A 19432-nucleotide genomic window follows, 5' to 3' on the forward strand; every position below is an offset into this window, starting at 1 on the left:
TCCTTCGAGCCGGAATTGAAGCAGCGACCTAAGGATATCTGTGTGACCTCTACAGTCCTCCGCTCTACCAGCTGAGCTATCGAAGGTTTGCGGCCTGTGCTTGTCATCCTGATATAACACTGGATGGAGCCAATAGTTAGGGTAAAAAACAATAATAACACAAAACGTTTTTTTTGTCATTAATAATTTTTTTTTTTTCACCAAGAAAAAAAAAGTGAACAGTTGTGGGGAAATAATTTAAACAAAACAGAGTCACTTCCCATACCGGGAGTCGAACCCGGGCCGCCTGGGTGAAAACCAGGAATCCTAACCGCTAGACCATATGGGAGAGATAGTGATCTGGTCCAGTAAGGGCGTCAGGACCCGTCAGGTCTCAGCACCACCAGGACCATCTGCTATTGGCTGGGCCTTTCTACTTAACTCCATGTGAACAGCCCAAGTATTGACTTTTATCTTCCCTATGAATCTTAATCCGTAGGCTCGTACATCTACTTGTTGTCTCCTGGAGTGTCGCCACCTAATGACCATCAAGATGATACAGCGCTAGAAGTCTTTATGTTACCACCTTCTTATCACGGCGATACTTGTATATCTTCTGTACATAAGAGTGCTGTGTATGACGACTGTTATTACTGATGTCTCCATTTATCTTCTTATTAATGATTAGTCTGTAGAATCTGCGAATACCGAAATACCGAATCCTCTACTACTATCACGAGTGTGAGTAATAAAAGGAAAAATTCACTCTCAGACTCTCTCCTACCGCTCGCTGACATCTCCTCACTCCAGGACACAGATGCCGCTGCTGCCTTCTATAATACCACCATTACCTCAGCCCTTGATTCTGTGGCCCCCTACACAAACACCAGAGCCCGACCGATCAATAGACAACCCTGGCACACTGACCTGACTAAAAAACTGAGACGTGCCTCGCGGGTTGCAGAACGCCTCTGGAAGAAAAGCCATTCCAAGGAGGATTTCCTCAGGTACAAAGAAGCAGTTCTCTCATTTAAGAACGCACTCACCTCTGCAAAGCAGGTCTACTTCACCACACTCATATCTGCACTCTCTCACAACCCCAAACAGCTCTTCTCCACCTTCAACTCCCTCCTCCGTCCTCCTGCCCCCCCTCTGACATCACTTATCTCAGCTGACGACTTTGCCGCTTACTTCAAAACTAAAATTGACACCATTAGAGACAGTCTCGCCCTACTCCCCCGACAACCCCTCCGCCCAACTACTTACTGCTCCTCATCCCTGACCTGTTTCTCCTCCATAACTGACGAAAAACTCTCCTCCCTAATCTCCAAATCCCACCTCACCTCCTGCGTGCTCGACCCGATCCAGTCACATCTCATCCCCAAACTCACTGAAGTCATTACTCCAGCCCTAACCCATCTCTTCAACCTATCCCTAACCAATGGATCCTTCCCCTCCGCCTTCAAACACGCCACTGTCACTCCTATACTTAAGAAACCGTCCCTGGACCCGTCCTCTCCTGCCAACTATCGTCCCATCTCACTGCTCCCGTATGCCTCAAAACTTCTTGAGCAGCATGTCCACTCCGAACTCTCCTCCTATTTCTCGTCCAACCTGCTCTTTGACAGACTTCAGTCAGGCTTCAGACCCCGGCACTCCACTGAAACTGCCCTAACAAAAGTCACCAATGACCTGCAAACCGCTAAAGCCAAGCGCCATTACTCTGTCCTCCTCCTCCTAGACCTCTCCTCTGTCTTTGACACAGTTGACCACTCCCTCCTGTTAGAAATTCTCTCATCCCTTGGTATCTCAGACCTGGCCCATTCCTGGATCTCCTCATACCTCACCGACCGCACATTCAGTGTCTCCTACTCGCACACCACCTCCTCACCACGCCCTCTCTCTGTAGGTGTCCCCCAGGGCTCCGTCCTAGGACCCCTCCTGTTCTCCATCTACACCCTTGGCCTGGGCCAACTCATAGAATCTCATGGCTTTCAGTACCACTGCTATGCCGATGACACCCAAATATACATCTCTGGACCAGACATTACCTCCCTGCTGGCCAGAATTCCAGATTGTTTAGCGGCCGTAGCCTCCTTCCTCTCCTCCCGCTTTCTCAAACTCAACATGTAGAAAACAGAGTTTATCATCTTCACCCCACCCTGTATGGCCCCTCCACCTGACCCATCTATCAAAGTCAACGGAACCCCACTTTCCCCAGTCCCACATGCACAATGTCTTGGGGTTACCCTGGACTCCAACCTATCCTTCAAGTCACATGTTCAAACCCTCAACACCTCCTGCTGCCTCCAGCTCAAGAACATCCATTGAATCCGCCCCTTCCTCACCCAGGAAACTACCAAGATGCTCGTCCAGGCCCTCATAATCTCCCGCCTAGACTACTGCAACACCCTTCTCCATGGACTCCCAGCTAACACCCTCGCCCCCCTCCAGTCCACCTTAAACTGTGCTGCTCGCTTAATCCACCTCACCCCCCGATCTTCATCAGCTGCTCCCCTCTGCCAGTCCCTCCACTGACTACCTATAGCCCAGCGAATTGAGTTCAAGCCACTAACGCTAACATACAAAGCTATCCACAACCTGTCCCCTCCATATATCTCTGACCTCACCTGTCCCCTCCATATATCTCTGACCTAATCTCCCGCTACCTGCCCACACGTAACCTCAGATCCTCCAATGATCTCCTACTCCGCTCTGCCCTCATCCACTCCTCACACAACCATCTCCAAGATTTCTCCTGTGCATCCCCCATACTCTGGAACTCCTTACCACGACACATAAGACTGACCCCCACAATCACAGGCTTCAAGAAGGCCCTGAAGACTCCCCTATTCAGTAAGGCCTACACCCCCCAATAACACTATCACCGCACCGCCATCTGTACAGTCTCCCCCTCTCCTTCTGTCTCTACCCCCTTCCCCCATAGATTGTAAGCCCTCGCGGGCAGGGCCCTCTACCCCACTGTGCCAATCAGTCACTGTTAGTATTATATCTACCTGTATATTCTGTGTATTGTATGTAACCCCCAAATGTAAAGCACCATGGGATTAATATAATAATGTACAACACTATGGAATTAATATAATAATGTACAGAGCACCATGGGAGTAATATAATAATGTACAGAGCACCATGGGATTAATATAATAATGTACAACACTATGGAATTAATATAATAATGTACTGCACCATGGAATTAATATAATAATGTACAGAGCACCATGGGAGTAATATAATAATGTACAGAGCACCATGGGATTAATATAATAATGTACAGAGCACCATGGGATTAATATAATAATGTACAGAGCACCATGGGATTAATATAATAATGTACAGAGCACCATGGGATTAATATAATAATGTACAGAGCACCATGGGATTAATATAATAATGTACAGAGCACCATGGGATTAAGATAATAATGTACAGCACCATGGAATTAATATAATAATGTACAGCACCATGGGATTAATATAATAATGTACAGAGCACCATGGGATTAATATAATAATGTACAGCACCATGGGATTAATATAATAATGTACAGAGCACCAGGGGATTAATATAATAATGTACAGCACCATGGGATTAATATAATAATGTACAGCACCATGGGATTAATGGTGCTATATAAATAAATAAATAATAATAATAATGTTCTTGGTGCTCAGTGCTGGGGCAGCTGTATGTCTTCCCCTGGTATATATATAACTATATACTGTATGTGCCGGCTGCTGTATACTACTCTAGGCCAGCGCAGGGCGGGGAAAGTGTAGAGAGGAAAGAAAAGGGAGCAGGGAAGAATCTCACAGGACGGGGCAGAGACTTCAGAATCCTCCGAGGTTATGACAACATTTTATACTCCATTTTATCCCAGAGATATCATCCTCTGCTGTCTATTCCCTGTCCAGAAACGCAAATCCTAATTCACAGGAGACTTTTAGTGAATTGCATTCCTCCCAACCGTCCCGATTTCCGCGGGACAGTCACGATTTGGGTGACATGTCCCGCGGTCCCGGTTGGAGGGAGGTATGTCCCGATTTCAACTCAGATCTGCGTCCTGGACGCAGATCTGAGTTGAACACATATGCGGCTGAAGCAAGGAGCTGACCTGTGTCAGCTCCTCGCTTCGCCGCTGCCGCCGGGCTCCTGGTTTGCAGACGCAATGTGACATGTGACATCGCGTCTGCAAACCAGAAGCCGGCGGCAGCGGCGAAGCGAGGAGCTGACACAGGTCAGCTCTTCGCTTCAGCCGCATATGTGTCAGTGAGAGAGACACGCAGCGGCGAAGCGAGGAGCTGACCTGTGTCAGCTCCTTCCTTCTGCCGCATGTGTCAGGGAGAGAGGCGCGCAGAGAGCGGCGAGGGAGCGGAGGAGAAGGTAAGTTTAATGTGGAGGTGGAATGTGAATCTGGGGGCAGATGAAGGAGGGGACGGCATGACACTGGGGGCAGAGATGGAGAGGACATGAATCTGGGGGAAGAGATGGGGGACATGAATCTGGGGGCAGAGATGGGGGGACATGAATCTGGGGGCAGAGATGGAGAGCACATGAATCTGGGGGCAGAGATGTGGAGACATGAATCTGGGGGAAGAGATGGGGGACATGAATCTGGGGGCAGAGATGGAGAGGACATGAATCTGGGGGCAGAGATGTGGAGACATGAATCTGGGGGAAGAGATGGGGGACATGAATCTGGGGGCAGAGATGTGGAGACATGAATCTGGGGGAAGAGATGGGGGACATGAATCTGGGGGCAGAGATGGGGGGACATGAATCTGGGGGCAGAGATGGGGGGACATGAATCTGAGGGCAGAGATGGGGGGACATGAATCTGGGGGCAGAGATGGAGGGGACATGAATCTGGGGGCAGAGATGGAGGGGGGACATGAATCTGGGGGCAGAGATGGAAGGGGGACATGAATCTGGGGGCAGAGATGGAGGGACATGAAACTGGGGGCAGAGATGGAAGGGGGACATGAAACTGGGGGCAGATGAAGGGTGTATATGAAACTGGGGGAGAGATAGAGGGGGGACATATAATTTACGGGTGACTGTCGGAGGATTATACAGTGTGCGGGCACATGAAAAATTAACGAGTGGGCGGAGTCAACACAAAAGTGGGCGGGGCTAAATTTGCCGCGGGGTGCTACGCGCGCTGCACATTTTGTCCCTCTTTCAGTTCTTCAAAAGTTAGGAGGTATGTAATTGTAATGTTGGAGACTAAAATCCCAGCACTTAGCAGAGGATGGTTTCAATCCATCGACCTCTGGGTTATGGGCCCAGCACGCTTCCGCTGCGCCACTCTGCTGCCATTGATTGTTGGCTGAGGAGAAGTTCTAACTTTTCTCTGAGCGCCATCAAGTCGATAACAGGGAGGCGCACTCTGTCTTGCCGTCCATGGAGGAGTTTAGCAGCCAAGCCATTTGTTGGTGATTAGGGGCCCACAGCTTTTTTTTGTTTTTCTTTTTCCATTTAGCTCTTCGGAAGGTCATCTGAGAGAGATGCCCTTAAAATGATGGACCTTTCCCCTAACACTGCCAGACATGGCATATTAGCCAAAACTATTAAGAAATAATGTTGTTTACAGTCATTGCCATAAAAATTATCGCAATGGACAAAGTAAGTTCTTTGAATCGCTCCCCCCTCAAAAAATAAAATGTGGCTATAAAATGTTACCTATGTAATAATGTAATATGTATGAGCGGCTCCGGGGGTCACCTCTAGAAGACCTCATGTATATACAGATACAAAGCGTTGGTGGTATAGTGGAGAGCATAGCTGCCTTCCAAGCAGTTGACCCGGGTTCGATTCCCGGCCAACGCAAAAGATGTTTTATGCTTTCCATAAGAAAAGTAATTCTGATCTACATCTTGAGATTATAGACTAAAAGAAAAAGCTAATTCTACTCAATATTTTCTGGTCACATCTCACCGGGATCACTGTCCTGAATCCAACCATAAGTGGGAGCGGAGCAAATACCAGCGAGGACGCCGCAGTCACTGCTCAGCCCGAAACCTCCGACCATCCAGACGACTGATCCGATAATCACGTCCTGAGGTTTCCTGCACATCTGACACATCTACAAATTCCATCCAAGTCTCTGCCTCAGGCCGGTCACAGTCTTCAGGACTCTTCTGCGTTTCTTTGAGCCAAATGCACAAATGGCTGAAACAAGAATGAGAAATATCTAGGAAGTTCTTACACTTCTCCCTTCTGCAAGAAAAAAACAACAACAACAACAACAAAAAACTAAACAAAAAGTTGCAGCTCTCGCCATTCTCCCTGATCTGCGGGGTCTCCTCTCCGGGTTTATCTCACAGTCTCTGAGGGTATAAGCAGTCGCCCCTTTCTGTGGTTTCGGCCCCTCCTCCCTTTACCTGCTTTCTGTCCTGTGGTAAGTGAGGAGCCGTAATTACCCTAATACAAGCTCCACCTCATAAAGATAGGAAGGGAATGGGGGAGGGGCGGAGTCTTCTTAAATTACAAAAGAATAATTACATATTAATCACATTCCTGGCTGCAGATTGTAGAGACTCTGCATATAATGATATAGTTGTGCTCATTTACTAGGATTGTAAAAATCTCCTTCGAGCCGGAATTGAACCAGCGACCTAAGGATATCTGTGTGACCTGTACAGTCCTCCGCTCTACCAGCTGAGCTATCGAAGGCTTGTGGCCTGTGCTTGTCACCCTGATATAACACTGGATAGAGACAATAGCCAGGAAAAAAAAAACAATAATAACACAGAACGTTTTTTTTGTCATTAATACATTTTTTTCTTTTCACAAAACTACAAAAAAATTAATTTTGGGAGAAATAATTTAAACAAAACAGAGTCACTTCCCATACCGGGAGTCGAACCCGGGCCGCCTGGGTGAAAACCAGGAATCCTAACCGCTAGACCATATGGGAGAGATAGTGATCTGGTCCAGTAAGGGCGTCAGGACCCGTCAGATCTCAGCACCACCAGGACCATCTGCTATTGGCTCGGCCTCTGTTCTGTGTATTCTTAGGGTCTTCTCCAACATGACCATCTTCTTTCTGTCATTGGGAGCCTAGAGCTCGCCATACCCGTTGGTGGCATAGTGGGGAGCGTCGCTGTCTTCCAAGCAGTTGATCCGGGTCAAATCTCAGCTACAACAGCAGTATAACTTTTTTTCCTGTGACTCTGACATCTTTACCGTATGAGCACTGCTTCGTAAAAAGCATCATCAAAAGTGGCGGGTCTCAGAAGACGTCATCACATGTCCTTCCATGTAGTAGAAGTGAGGAGACACCAGCAGTCCTTCACTTATCCGGAGACTTTTCTTTTGTCCAAGAATATCCAAGAGTACCTGAGCTATATCTACTGCCTAAGGAGCCTGAAGACGTGGGTGACCCCAGGATGACCTCTTGTCATGGGGTCACTTCTGTTTCGTATCCTGGACAGTTTATATAGAGAGTTTCTTGCCATAGATTGGGAAAGGTCTTAAAGACATCGGGGACTTTCTGAGTCTCTGGATATTGGAGATGTTACTTCTTTTTGTTCCGGTGACATCAGGAGTCATTCTGCTAATATTCCTTACAAGATCGCCATCAATAACCTGAGGAATAAGTTGTGCGAGGTTGGCGACATATCCAATGACAAAGTTACGTGTTTTTGATGAGTACCTGCGCTATCTCTACTTAAAGGAGAAGAAGTCAGATGTGAGGTGTGAATAGAGGTGACATAATACTGTTAGTAATGCCGGGGCCACTGAGGACCCCATGGAGGCTCCGGGTAACAGGAGGGGGATTTCCTACCAAACCTAAAGGATTTTTTGATCTTTCGCAAGAAACTGCCCCAGGATGTGACAGAACTGCCCCCATGAGAAGAGGTCGCCCAATGGCAGATGGTCCTGGTAGTGCTGAGATGTGATTGGTCTCAGAGCCGTGTTAGGATTTCTTCTCTCCCATATGGTCTAGCGGTTAAGTTTCCTGGTTTTCACCCAGGCGGCCCGGGTTCGACTCCCGGTATGGGAAGTGATTCTGTTTTGTTTAAATTCCTTCTCTCAAAACAATTAACTTTTTTTTTCTTTTTTTTTTTTTTTTTTTTTTGAGGAAAGAGAAATTTAATTACCGCTAATGAGTAAAAAAAAGTTTTCTGTTATTCTTGTTTTTCCTGGCTATTGGCTGTATCCAGTGTTATATCAGGGTGACAGGCACAGGCCACAAGCCTTCGATAGCTCAGCTGTTAGAGCGGAGGACTGTAGAGGTCACACAGATATCCTTAGGTCGCTGCTTCAATTCCGGCTCGAAGGAGGTTTTTACAATTCTAGTAACTGAGCACAACTATATCATTATATGCGGAGTCTCTACAATCTGCAGCCAGGAGTGAGATTAATATGTAATTATTCTTTTGTTCCTTAAAGGGGCTCTATCAGCAAAATCCTGCTGCTAGAGCCCCACATATGTGTGAATAGGCTTTAAAAAGGCTATTCAGGCACCGTAAATGTTATATTAAACTACCCCCCCCCCCTTCCCGTTTTAAAGTAAAACCCTAAAGAGAATGTGATCTACTTACGGATCGTGCACGCTGGGCGGGCATTCAGGGTGCGCCGTCTTCTTCATCCACGCCTCTTCTTCCTCCAATGTCCTCCGGTCCCGTCCTCCTCCGGCGCTCGCGAACTGACACTGATATAAAAAAAAAAGGCCTGGGTGCATGTGCAGTAGCATGCGGCTGCTACTACGGCTACTGCGCAGGCGCCCAGGCCATTTTTTTTTTATCAGTGTCAGTTTGCGAGCGCCGGAGGAGGACGGGACCGGAGGACATCGGAGGAAGAAGAGGCGTGGATGAAGAAGACGGCGTACCCTGAATGCCCGCCCAGCGTGCACGATCCATAAGTAGATCACATTCTTTTTAGGGTTTTACTTTAATATAACATTTACGGTGCCTGAATAGCCTTTTTGTTGATAGAGCCCCTTTAAGAAGACTCCGCCCCTCCCCCATTCCCTTCCTATCTTTATGAGGTGGAGCTTGTATTAGGGTAATTACGGCTCCTCACTTACCACAGGACAGAAAGCAGGTAAAGGGAGGAGGGGCCGAAACCACAGAAAGGGGCGACTGCTTATACCCTCAGAGACTGTGAGATAAACCCCGGAGAGGAGACCCCGCAGATGAGGGAGAATGGGGAGAGCTGCAACTTTTTGTTTAGTTTTTAATTTGTTGTCTTCCTAGATATTTCTCATTCTTATTTCAGCCATTTGTGCCTTTGGCTCAAAGAAACGCAGAAGAGTCCTGAAGACTGTGACCGGCCTGAGGCAGAGACTTGGATGGATTTGTAGATGTGTCAGATGTGCAGGAAACCTCAGGACGTGATTATCGGATCAATCGTCTGGATGGTCGGAGGTTTCGGGCTGAGCAGTGACTGCGGCGTCCTCGCTGGTATTTGCTCCTCTCCCACTTATGGTTGGATTCAGGATAGTGATCCCGGTGAGATGTGACCAGAAAATATTGAGTAGAATTTGCTATTTCTTTTAGTCTAATCTCAAAATGTAGATCAGAATTTTTTTTTCCTATGGAAAGCATAAAATAACTCCTGCGTTGGCCGGGAATCGAACCCGGGTCAACTGCTTGGAAGGCAGCTATGCTCTCCACTATACCACCAACGCTTCATGTCTAGATGGTTTCCCTGATGTTTTCTGGAGATGACCTTTAACCCCAGGAGAGGCGCACACAGGAATTTCGCACCTTCAGAGAACTTTCTAGCTGCCCTCACGAGCTGTAGTCAGAGTTGGACCAAAACCTGTCACTTGCGTCTCCTTATCCAGGAACGTGTCCCTGCACTGCAGGAGTTTATGACCTCAAGGTAAATTTGTAATCTTCTGGATATGATGAGTTCTTCTGTGACATGCCGAGATTTTAGTAGGATAGCCCCTTCCTTTATACACCATGCGATTGTGAGGAAGGATCGAATTTACTATTTACTAAGACTCGAAGGTGATCGGGGACCGTCCAGCGTAAGGCGATGGCTTTCCTGGCTAAGAATAGGAAGAATCTATACGAGAATGGAGCGGCCAGAGCTCGTCCTCTAAGACACCAAATAAGCAGATTTCAGGGGTGAGGGGAACAGGAGCAGCTAATACATCAGATACTAGACCCATCACCTCCATCCAAAATCCTTCAACAACCAGACAGTCCCAAATCATGTGCCAGAAATCAGAGTAGACCCCAGGGTGCTGCCGGAGCCCCATCTTATGTAAACGGGCAGGGGTCAAATAGCTTTGGTGCAAGATACATATTTGAATTAGATTATTATTTGTGGATGGGGAGATATATATATATAGGGCTGATTCCTGAAGGTCTGAATAAGCGTCATTGGTGAGAGTAGGAATATGGGTACGGCTCCTCAGCAAGGCAGAGGCGGCTGAACCGGATACCTTGACCTGTACAAGATGGGCAAATAAACCTGAAGTGAGACCCTGTGGGCCCTTAATACACCAATAAGAGGGTGGGCAGATATACATGCATCCAGGGCCGCCGATAGGCCAGTATTACTGCTACTGGCGTCAGGGGCCCAGCCAAATTTAAAAGGACGCAGAGGACGCAGATCTGAGTTGAACACATACGCGGCTGAAGGACGCAGAGGACGCAGATCTGAGTTGAACACATACGCGGCTGAAGCGAGGAGCTGACACAGGTCAGCTCCTCGCTTCGCCACTGCACGCCTCTCTCGCTGACACATATGTGGCTGAAACGAGGAGCTGACCTGTGTCAGCTCCTCGCTTCACCGCCTCTCTCGCTGACACATGTCTACAACTATGCGCCAGTAAGAGAGAGAGGCGCGCAGAGAGCAGCGGGGGAGCGAAGGAGAAGGTAAGTGTAATGTGGAACGTGAAACTGGGGGCAGATGAAGGAGAGGACGGCATGACACTGGGGGCAGAGATGGAGGGACATGAATCTGGGGGCAGATGAAGGAGAGGACGGCATGACACTGGGGGCAGAGATGGAGGGACATGAATCTGGGGGCAGATGAAGGAGGGGACATGAATCTGGGGGCAGAAATGGAGGGTACATAGATCTGGGGGCAGAGATGGAGAGGACATGAATCTGGGGGCAGAGATGGAGGGGACATGAATCTGGGGGCAGAGATGGAGGGGACATGAATCTGGGGGCAGAGATGGAGGGACATGAATCTGGGGGCAGAGATGGAGGGGACATTAATCTGGGGCAGAGATGGGGGGACATGAATCTGGGGGCAGAAATGGAGGGGACATGAATCTGGGGGCAGAGATGGAGGGACATGAATCTGGGGGCAGAGATGGAGGGACATGAATCTGGGGGCAGTGATGGAGGGGACATGAATCTGGGGGCAGAGATGGAGGACACATTAATATGGGGGCAGAGATGGAGGGGACATTAATCTGGGGGCAGAGATGGGGGGACATTAATCTGGGGGCAGAGATGGAGGGGACATTAATCTGGGGGCAGAGATGGAGGGGACATTAATCTGGGGCAGAGATGGGGGGACATGAATCTGGGGCAGAGATGGGGGGACATGAATCTGGGGGCAGAAATGGAGGGGACATGAATCTGGGGGCAGAGATGGGGGGACATGAATCTGGGGGCAGAGATGGAGGGGACATGAATCTGGGGGCAGATGAAGGGTGTATATGAAGCTGGAGGAGAGACGGAGAGGGGACATATAATTTACGGGTGACTGTAGAAGGATTATACAGTGTGTGGGCACATGGAAAATTAATGAGTGGGCGCAGGCAACATAACAGTGGGTGGGGCTAAATTTCCTGAGGCGCGCGAAGCGCGCCGCACATTTGATCCCTCTTTTGGTTCTTCAAAAGTTGAGAGGGGGCAATGGAAAGATGTTAGAAGGTGGACGGGGGGTATTGTTGGGACATCGGGTGTGCGGCACTGCGGAGAGGGAACTGGGGCAATAATATATAATATATAAGTTTGTAGCTGGAGAATAATAATGATGTAGGCGGCTATGTTACTAGCATAGCAGCCTGTTTGGGGGTGGGACTTTCACTTTAAAGGAGTGTTCACATTGCGTTTTTGGCCTCCTTTGCCGGGATACTTTGGTCACCAGTCACAATCAGCTCCCCACTTATCCCTGCACGGAGAACTGCAGGCCCCCCTTTTTTTTAATGGCCAGTTCTTCGTGCAGGGATAAGTTGACAGCTGATTCTGACTGGTTACCAACGTATCCCGGCAAGGGAGGCCAAAAACACAATGTGAATAAGCCCTGAGGATTTATTAGGAGGCTCTTATAGATGGTGTTGGCTCTCTATAGGCGCTGTCACACGGAGCAGATTGTACCTGCAAATAGAATCTGATTAAGCCTTGTAATGCTGCTAAACAAAGGGAAATGTAATACAGAATTGGTATGTCGCAAAATAAAGTAGTTTTAAAATGGCGGGGGAGGGGGGGGCCCAGACACTTAGGCTGTATGGGGCCCCAAAATTCCTGATGGCGGCCCTGAATGCATCTGTGTAGACAGGACAGGCCTAATTTGGAGAAACCCTAAAAAATTGTGTACGGGAATATTATAGGCCTCTACACGCTTAGCCTGTCGCCAAACCTGTACTGCCAGGTTATGGAGGAGAAGCAGCTTACCTCCGAACAGATGGGGGCGCTCTAACACCGGCCACAAACTGGTTATAATTAAATGATATGCTAGGTGAACCTCTGGGCTGGGACGAGAGCCCGGGACAACAACCAGGACCGGAGATATCGTAGTTGACCGGGGGGGGGGGTGTGTGTGTGACAGCAGGATCAGACAGAAATACAAGGGGGTCGTCCACATATTAAGCCACTCTTTCCTCCCGGGTTCGTATGGTCACATCTTTATACAGCGGATCTGTCTGGAGAATAACAGCTGGAGGAACCAAAGGCAGTGTGAATAGTAAAGGGGGCAAGGGGCAATCCAGACGCGGCCTCCTCTTCTTACATCTCTATCTACACCTGCGGCCCCGTACACGGATTCTCACACTCTCTGGTCTGTCTACTAAACCTTCACATGTTATAGGTAAATATTAACTATTACATTACTGGAATGTTTCCTCAGACCCAGAATCCCTGCCCCGCTGATCATGTGATCGCCATGTACAGGATCGGGGTAATCTCAGGGCTGGATATTCTCCTCAGATCTGAGGTCTGAGTCTATAGATGGCTCTGCCTGAGTGACCCGGCTGGCACCTCCTCTCTGGCCCAACCCCTTGTCCCCATTATACTTACCTTCCTTTCCAGGTCCAGACATGTGACATCATCAGCAACCAATACCCCCTCTTTGGACGTGTGCTGGGGGGGTTATACGTCTGTGTTGGAGAATCCAGCAGAAACCACCGAAAATCAGCAGCGAGTACAGGCCTACAGAATGGACTTTTTTCTCCACCATTTTCAGTTTTGAATTGTCAGAGACCTGGTGGCCGCCATTATAGTCACTGAGGTCGCCGGTCTCCATGTGTAACCGCTGTAGTGTAGTGATCTCTGACATTTGTATAAATATAAAAAAAAAAAAAAGAAAAAAAAGCAGAGGATGGTTTCGATCTATCGACCTCTGGGTTATGGGCCCAGCACGCTTCCGCTGCGCCACTCTGCTGCCGTTGATTGCTGGCTGAGGAGAAGTTCTAACTTTTCTCTGAGCGCCATCAAGTCGATAACAGGGAGGCGCACTCTGTCTTGCCGTCCATGGAGGAGTTTAGCAGCCAAGCCGTTTGTTGGTGATTAGGGGCCCACAGCTTTTTTTTGCTTTTCTTTTTCCATTTTGCTCTTCGGAAGGTCATCTGAGAGAGATGCCCTTAACATGATTCCCGGCCAACGCAGAAGATGTTTTATGCTTTCCATAAGAAAAGAAATTCTGACCTACAATTGAGATTAGACTAAAAGAAAAAACAAATTCTACTCAATATTTTCTGGTCACATCTCACCGGGATCACTGTCCTGAATCCAACCATAAGTGGGAGAGAAGCAAATACCAGCGAGGACGCCGCAGTCACTGCTCAGCCCGAAACCTCCGACCATCCAGACGATTGATCCGATAATCACGTCCTGAGGTTTCCTGCACATCTGACACATCTACAAATCCATCCAAGTCTCTGCCTCAGGCCGGTCACAGTCTTCAGGACTCTTCTGCGTTTCCTTGAGCCAAAGACACAAATGGCTGAAACAAGAATGGGAAATATCTAGGAAGTTCTTACACTTCTCCCTTCTGCAAGAAAAAAACAACAACAAACTAAATGGAAAGTTGCAGCTCTCCCCATTCTCCCTGATCTGCGGGGTCTCCTCTCCGGGTTTATCTCACAGTCTCTGAGGGTATAAGCAGTCGCCCCTTTCTGTGGTTTCGGCCCCTCCCTTTACCTGCTTTCTGTCCTGTGGTAAGTGAGGAGCCGTAATTACCCTAATACAAGCTCCACCTCATAAAGATAGGAAGGGAATGGGGGAGGGGCGGAGTCTTCTGTAGGAATAAAAGAATAATTACATATTAATCTCATTCCTGGCTGCAGATTGTAGAGACTCTGCATATAATGATATAGTTGTGCTCAGTTACTAGGATTGTAAAAATCTCCTTCGAGCCGGAATTGAAGCAGCGACCTAAGGATATCTGTGTGACCTGTACAGTCCTCCGCTCTACCAGCTGAGCTATCGAAGGCTTGTGGCCTGTGCCTGTCACCCTGATATAACACTGGATACAGCCAATAGCCAGGAAAATAACACAAAACCTTTTTTAGTCATTCAGAATTTATTTTCTTTTTGCAAAAAAAAAAAAAATTGTCATTAGGTTTGGGGGAAATTATTTAAAGAAAACATAAACACTTCTAAACTGGAACGCTAACTGCTAGACCATATGGGAGAGATAGTGATCTAGTCCAGAATGGGCCTCAGGACCCACCATTGTATTCAGCTCTGTACGGACTGAGGATGTAGACAGAGGTGATAGCAGAACATGTCACCCAGTGCTGGGACGGCGGGAGGGTGCCCAAAATGTAAGGGGACGTTCACACAATGGAAAATGAGGATTTGCTGACTTCCTGCAGCAGACCGCCGGTACAGAGCAGTTTTCTGCCACTGAGTCAGTCTAAACAGCGGCGAGTCTCGGGCCGTGGACTTCAGGAGAAGATTGAGCAGGACAGCAGGTGCCCGGTGCTGGGGCCGCAATACAAAAAGGTTCCCCCAGCACTGCAAGACTAAGAGCGTCACTGCAAATACCCGCTGTATATAAGGAGACAGGAATATGGCGTCTGCTGTAGTGTAGGGGCCGTCTAATAGCAGTCGTCTTATCACCAGCAGATGGGCTGAAATACAGTTTTATCCAATGTATAAACCAAGAACATAACATATAACATAACTATATACTGTGTAGGAGTCAGTAGCCCCTTCCAAACTTTTCTGTGAAATTGCCTTAAACAGTGTTGTTTTGCTGCCACCTACTGGTGTGAGAGATAATAGCCTGGGACTGTACTAATGTGAGAGACAATATTCTCCCTGGTTCTAGCTGCTTAATGGTGCAGTTCAAAAGAAGTGAGGTGGAGCAGGAAGCTCCGTAAACGCCACGTGTAAAAAAAACGCTCCAAAATATGCGCGTAAATTTTTTACACGTGTAAAATTACACTCCAAAATACACTCCATTTTACTCTGTGTGAACTTACCCTTAGAGGCCATTGCTGGTTTAGGGCACAGTAGAAGGCCTGAAGCCCTGCAGAGACTGACAGGAGAAAGCAGCGGTGTTGCTGAGATTGTTCTAGAGACTAAAGCCCGGTTCAGAGACTTTCTTTGGACGGCTGAAGCTCAACCAAAAGTGGATTGCTGTGTGTGTTACAGAGTGAGCCTTAGGCTGCCATCACTGTGTCCGGACCTTCACCCAAGACAGAGTCTGCAGAGTTCCTGGGCCCAGGCCTGCACCGAGGGAGCACCGCAGAGAGCTCAGAGACTGTATACACCCGGTACTGTACAATTATACACATATGGCCGGTTTATATTGCGTGTTATTCTCATACTGTTATATAGAACTTATCTGTTTCCCTTGTTATTTCATTCCCATTTCCCACAAGTAAACCCTGTTATATACCAGCGAGTGCGCGTCTGTCTCCTAGGTGCGGATCCTCGTTACCTGCTGGCCCGGACTTATATACTGTGTGTGCAGGCTGCTGTATACTACTCTAGGCCAGCGCAGGGCGGGGAAAGTGTAGAGAGGAAAGAAAAGGGAGCAGAGAAGAATCTCACAGGACGGGGCAGAGACTTCAGAAACCTCCGAGGTTATGACATTTTATTCCCCAAGTAAGAGGCGGCCGGAGATATCGTCCTCTGCTGTCTATTCCCCGACCAGAAACACAAATCCTAATTCACAGGAGACTTTTACTGAATTGTAATGTTGGAGACTGTAAAAAAAAAAAAAAAATCTTAGCAGAGGATGGTTTCGATCCATCGACCTCTGGGTTATGGGCCCAGCACGCTTCCGCTGCGCCACTCTGCTGCCATTGATTGCTGGCTGAGGAGAAGTTCTATCTTTTCTCTGAGCGCCATCAAGTCGATAACAGGGAGGCGCACTCTGTCTTGCCGTCCATGGAGGAGTTTAGCAGCCAAGCCATTTGTTGGTGATTAGGGGCCCACAGCTTTTTTTTGTTTTTCTTTTTCCATTTTGCTGTTCGGAAGGTCATCTGAGAGAGATGCCCTTAAAATGATGGACCTTTCCCTTAACACTGCTGGACATGCCGTCTCTGTGGCGCAATCGGTTAGCGCGTTCGGCTGTTAACCGAAAGGTTGGTGGTTCGAGCCCACCCAGGGACGTTCCCAGCCTTTTCTTTGATCTGCATCTCACACATTTAACCCCTTCCAGCCCAGCACCCTGCACCCCGCTCCGCAGCAGTGACATCACAGGAGTCTCGGGGGTTGCCGTGTATAACTGGAGAATAATAAAAGTCTTCAGGTGCCAAGAACTGACCTGTAGTTGTCTTTCACCTAATAATGTTCTGTATACTGCAAAACAGAGGAAGTACAGTATATGGGCAGAGGGGGATCAAGTGGTTGCAGGTTCTAGTCCCCAATGGAACAGTAAAAATAGTGTCATATTCCTGAATAATATAGAAATGATAAAAAGTTTTTTAAAAAAAACAACTAATTCTCTCATGTCACAATATATATAAAAAATAAAACAAGCATATTAGGTATCACTCTGCATATTAGCCAATACTATTAAAGTGATTCTACCATTAAAACCTCTATTTTTGTGGATAAGACGTCGGAATAGTCTTTATAAAGTCTATTCGTCTCTTACCTCTAGATGTGATCTCCGCCACGCCATTCCTCAGAAATACCGTTTTTTACCGGTATGCAAATTAGTTCTCTCACTGCGATGGGGGCGGGCCCACTGCTGCTCGAGAACACGATCCTGCGACACCTCTATCTTCGGCTGGATCTTCCCCTTCTCTGTCGTCTTCCTCCTGCGTCACCTCTGGCACATGCGCAGTTGGCTCTGCCAGTGAGACACTAGTAGAGCCGACTGTGCAGGGCAGCCATTTTTGGGAGGCCGCTCTTTCTCTTGAAGTTCAATGCAGGAGCGGCCTCCCAAAAATAGCTGCCAGCCAGCATTTGCACTCGGCTCTGCTGGTGTCTCACTGGCAGAGCCAACTGCGCAGGTGTCGGAGGTGATGCAGGAGGAAGACGACAGAGAAGGGGAAGATCCAGCCGAAGATAGAGGTGTCGCAGGATCGTGTTCTCGAGCAGCAGTGGAGACGCCCCCATCGCAGTGAGAGAACTAATTTGCATACCAATAAAAACCAGTATTTCTAAGGGACGGCCAAGTCTTCATAAGGAACAAAAAAAATAATTACATATTAATCACATTCCTGGCTGCAGATTGTAGAGACTCTGCATATAATGATATAGTTGTGCTCATTTACTAGGATTGTAAAAATCTCCTTTGAGCCGGAATTGAACCAGCGACCTAAGGATATCTGTGTGACCTCTACAGTCCTCCGCTCTACCAGCTGAGCTATCGAAGGCTTGTGGCCTGTGCTTGTCACCCTGATATAACACTGGATAGAGACAATAGCCAGGAAAAAAAAAACAATAATAACACAGAACGTTTTTTTTGTCATTAATACATTTTTTTCTTTTCACAAAACTACAAAAAAAATTAATTTTGGGAGAAATAATTTAAACAAAACAGAGTCACTTCCCATACCGGGAGTCGAACCCGGGCCGCCTGGGTGAAAACCAGGAATCCTAACCGCTAGACCATATGGGAGAGATAGGGATCTGGTCCAGTAAGGGCGTCAGGACCCGTCAGATCTCAGCACCACCAGGACCATCTGCTATTGGCTCGGCCTCTGTTCTGTGTATTCTTAGGGTCTTCTCCAACATGACCATCAACATGTCATTGGGAGCCTAGAGCTCGCCATACCCGTTGGTGGCATAGTGGGGAGCGTCGCTTCCTTCCAAGCAGTTGATCCGGGTCAAATCTCAGCTACAACAGCAGTATAACTTTTTTTCCTGTGACTCTGACATCTTTACCGTATGAGCACTGCTTCGTAAAAAACATCATCAAAAGCGGCGGGTCTCAGAAGACGTCATCACATGTCCTTCCATGTAGTAGAAGTGAGGAGACACCAGCAGTCCTTCACTTATCCGGAGACTTTTCTTTTGTCCAAGAATATCCAAGAGTACCTGAGCTATATCTACTGCCTAAGGAGCCTGAAGACGTGGGTGACCCCAGGATGACCTCTTGTCATGGGGTCACTTCTGTTTCGTATCCTGGACAGTTTATATAGAGAGTTTCTTGCCATAGATTGGGAAAGGTCTTAAAGACATCGGGGACTTTCTGAGTCTCTGGATATTGGAGATGTTACTTCTTTTTGTTCCGGTGACATCAGGAGTCATTCTGCTAATATTCCTTACAAGATCGCCATCAATAACCTGAGGAATAAGTTGTGCGAGGTTGGCGACATATCCAATGACAAAGTTACGTGTTTTTGATGAGTACCTGCGCTATCTCTACTTAAAGGAGAAGAAGTCAGATGTGAGGTGTGAATAGAGGTGACATAATACTGTTAGTAATGCCGGGGCCACTGAGGACCCCATGGAGGCTCCGGGTAACAGGAGGGGGATTTCCTACCAAACCTAAAGGATTTTTTGATCTTTCGCAAGAAACTGCCCCAGGATGTGACAGAACTGCCCCCATGAGAAGAGGTCGCCCAATGGCAGATGGTCCTGGTAGTGCTGAGATGTGATTGGTCTCAGAGCCGTGTTAGGATTTCTTCTCTCCCATATGGTCTAGCGGTTAAGTTTCCTGGTTTTCACCCAGGCGGCCCGGGTTCGACTCCCGGTATGGGAAGTGATTCTGTTTTGTTTAAATTCCTTCTCTCAAAACAATTAACTTTTTTTTTCTTTTTTCTTTTTTTTTTTTTTTTTGAGGAAAGAGAAATTTAATTACCGCTAATGAGTAAAAAAAA

At 47.7% G+C, this 19432-nt stretch overlaps 13 non-coding genes across 13 annotated transcripts; 5 read left to right on the forward strand and 8 right to left on the reverse strand.

Annotated features, from left to right (window-relative positions):
* TRNAY-GUA (transfer RNA tyrosine (anticodon GUA)) lies at positions 1 to 86 on the reverse strand. The gene is given in 2 exon segments: positions 1 to 36; positions 50 to 86. It is a non-coding gene; the product is annotated as a tRNA-Tyr (tRNA).
* A 170-nt stretch (positions 87 to 256) lies between these two features.
* On the reverse strand, positions 257 to 328 carry TRNAE-UUC (transfer RNA glutamic acid (anticodon UUC)). The gene has a single exon. It is a non-coding gene; the product is annotated as a tRNA-Glu (tRNA).
* Positions 329 to 5757: 5429 nt separating this feature from the next.
* TRNAG-UCC (transfer RNA glycine (anticodon UCC)) lies at positions 5758 to 5829 on the forward strand. Its single transcript has one exon. It is a non-coding gene; the product is annotated as a tRNA-Gly (tRNA).
* A 760-nt stretch (positions 5830 to 6589) lies between these two features.
* TRNAY-GUA (transfer RNA tyrosine (anticodon GUA)) lies at positions 6590 to 6675 on the reverse strand. The gene is given in 2 exon segments: positions 6590 to 6625; positions 6639 to 6675. It is a non-coding gene; the product is annotated as a tRNA-Tyr (tRNA).
* Positions 6676 to 6847: 172 nt separating this feature from the next.
* TRNAE-UUC (transfer RNA glutamic acid (anticodon UUC)) lies at positions 6848 to 6919 on the reverse strand. The gene has a single exon. It is a non-coding gene; the product is annotated as a tRNA-Glu (tRNA).
* Positions 6920 to 7936: 1017 nt separating this feature from the next.
* TRNAE-UUC (transfer RNA glutamic acid (anticodon UUC)) lies at positions 7937 to 8008 on the forward strand. The gene has a single exon. It is a non-coding gene; the product is annotated as a tRNA-Glu (tRNA).
* Positions 8009 to 8201: 193 nt separating this feature from the next.
* On the forward strand, positions 8202 to 8287 carry TRNAY-GUA (transfer RNA tyrosine (anticodon GUA)). The gene is given in 2 exon segments: positions 8202 to 8238; positions 8252 to 8287. It is a non-coding gene; the product is annotated as a tRNA-Tyr (tRNA).
* Positions 8288 to 9565: 1278 nt separating this feature from the next.
* Positions 9566 to 9637, reverse strand: TRNAG-UCC (transfer RNA glycine (anticodon UCC)). The gene has a single exon. It is a non-coding gene; the product is annotated as a tRNA-Gly (tRNA).
* Positions 9638 to 14548: 4911 nt separating this feature from the next.
* Positions 14549 to 14634, reverse strand: TRNAY-GUA (transfer RNA tyrosine (anticodon GUA)). The gene is given in 2 exon segments: positions 14549 to 14584; positions 14598 to 14634. It is a non-coding gene; the product is annotated as a tRNA-Tyr (tRNA).
* A 2061-nt stretch (positions 14635 to 16695) lies between these two features.
* TRNAN-GUU (transfer RNA asparagine (anticodon GUU)) lies at positions 16696 to 16769 on the forward strand. The gene has a single exon. It is a non-coding gene; the product is annotated as a tRNA-Asn (tRNA).
* Positions 16770 to 17897: 1128 nt separating this feature from the next.
* TRNAY-GUA (transfer RNA tyrosine (anticodon GUA)) lies at positions 17898 to 17983 on the reverse strand. The gene is given in 2 exon segments: positions 17898 to 17933; positions 17947 to 17983. It is a non-coding gene; the product is annotated as a tRNA-Tyr (tRNA).
* Positions 17984 to 18156: 173 nt separating this feature from the next.
* On the reverse strand, positions 18157 to 18228 carry TRNAE-UUC (transfer RNA glutamic acid (anticodon UUC)). Its single transcript has one exon. It is a non-coding gene; the product is annotated as a tRNA-Glu (tRNA).
* A 1014-nt stretch (positions 18229 to 19242) lies between these two features.
* On the forward strand, positions 19243 to 19314 carry TRNAE-UUC (transfer RNA glutamic acid (anticodon UUC)). Its single transcript has one exon. It is a non-coding gene; the product is annotated as a tRNA-Glu (tRNA).
* The last annotated feature ends 118 nt before the right edge of the window (positions 19315 to 19432 follow it).

The sequence above is a fragment of the Leptodactylus fuscus genome, unplaced genomic scaffold (genome assembly GCF_031893055.1).
Source record: "Leptodactylus fuscus isolate aLepFus1 unplaced genomic scaffold, aLepFus1.hap2 HAP2_SCAFFOLD_131, whole genome shotgun sequence".
NCBI lineage: Eukaryota > Metazoa > Chordata > Amphibia > Anura > Leptodactylidae > Leptodactylus > Leptodactylus fuscus.